At 45.2% G+C, this 1,536-nt stretch overlaps 2 protein-coding genes across 5 annotated transcripts in view; one reads left to right on the top strand and one right to left on the bottom strand.

Annotated features, from left to right (window-relative positions):
• Positions 1–1,536, bottom strand: part of CCNDBP1 (cyclin D1 binding protein 1) — a 109,855-nt gene that overhangs the window by 58,478 nt on the left and 49,841 nt on the right. The gene's annotated exons all lie outside the window — the stretch shown is intronic.
• Positions 1–1,536, top strand: part of TGM5 (transglutaminase 5) — a 35,894-nt gene that overhangs the window by 26,020 nt on the left and 8,338 nt on the right. The window lies entirely within an intron of this gene.

Raw genomic sequence — 1,536 nt, 5'->3', positions numbered from 1 at the left:
ACAGAGGGAGCAAAACCCCGGGAAAAATATATGTGTATGACTTCATGCAAATCTGAGTGTTGTTAGCTCCCCTTGTGTGATATGGAAGCTGAAGCAAGGCCTCACTCACTTCCCATGTAAGCAACCATTCTAGCCTCACCGTGGCTTCACTGTGACAGGCTGTTGTCCCCCATGATGACAAAAGGATGAGAACACCTCATCGCAAAGCCATGTGCTAAGTCAGGTAGAGAACTTCAGAATGTCATGGAAACAATGCCCCATATGCAGGTGGAAGAGGTTCATCCAGCCTTGTTGAGCACAAGCTGACACCACCACTGACAGTTCATGTGGCTCTTTGTGAATTCATCAATTGGGGTGAAAAACAGAGGCTTGTTTCCTGCTCTCCCTGCCCATCCCTCCTTGGCGCCTTCCCTTATTATCAGAAGTGTTACCTACCCTCCTGGCTGTAATCTTAGCACAAATGTGCTCACGCAATGCTTCTGAGTCACCTGAGTGCTCTTGCCTTATTCCTGTTCCATGTTCCTTTAGTGGCAGTTTTTCCAACCTCACCCACCTCTCTGAGGCTGTCCTGTGTTACCTCCACCTACAGCTCACTTATCAGCTCTGCTCACTCCCTGCCCTCATTCCCTGGCCTTGCACAGAGCTGCTGCTGAGGAGAGCTCCAGGTTCCCTTTTGGGATCCTCTCTCTCCTGTTTCCAAGCTATATCCAGAGATGTGCCCACACCCTGATGAGGAGAGGCTTTGTGCAAATATTGTGCCAATATTTGATAACATGGGAGAATGCATGAAATGTTTGATAAGGTAAAAATTCTAGAAGGCTGAATGGTGTGCACAATACTGGGAAGTGGGCTCAGAATAGAGTATAAGCTCAGCAGTGAAATTGGAACTTGAGTGACAGGTCTGCCACTTCCTAGCCATTTGATGTTGGTCAAAGTTGCCAACTTTTCTTAGCCTCCTATTTTTTTTTTAAGTTGATTTATTTATTTTGAGAGACACAGCATGCACATTTATGAGCTGGGGAGGGGCAGAAAGAGGAGAGAGAGAATCTTAAGCAGGCTCAATCTTTTTTTTGTTTGTTTGTTTTCTGGCCTCACAGAGGTTTATGATTATTCACAGTGATAACATAAAGGGATTATGTTTGGTCCCTTCTTTTTTTTTTTTTTTAATTTTTTAAGTAGTTTATTACCAAGTTGGTTTCCATATAACACCCAGTGCTCTTCCCCACAAGTACCCCTCTCCATGACCATCATCCCCCTCCCTCTCCCTCCTCCCTCATCAGCCCTCAGTTTGTTCTCAGCATTCAGAAGTCTCTCATGATTTGCCTCACTCCCTCTTCCCAATTCTTCCTCCCCTCTTTTCCTTTTCCCATGGTCCCCTGTTAGGTTTCTCCTGTTAGACCTATAAGTGCAAACATATGGTATCTGTCCTTCTCTGCCTGACTTATTTCGCTTAGCATGACTCCCTCCAGGTCCATCCATTTTGCTACAAATGGCCAGATTTCATTCTTTCTCATTGCCATGCAGTATTTCATTGTA

The sequence above is a fragment of the Suricata suricatta genome, chromosome 9 (assembly GCF_006229205.1).
Source record: "Suricata suricatta isolate VVHF042 chromosome 9, meerkat_22Aug2017_6uvM2_HiC, whole genome shotgun sequence".
Taxonomy (NCBI): Eukaryota; Metazoa; Chordata; class Mammalia; order Carnivora; family Herpestidae; genus Suricata; species Suricata suricatta.
The sequence above is the reverse complement of the archived record's forward strand: the minus strand, read 5'-3'. Positions and strand labels throughout refer to the sequence as shown.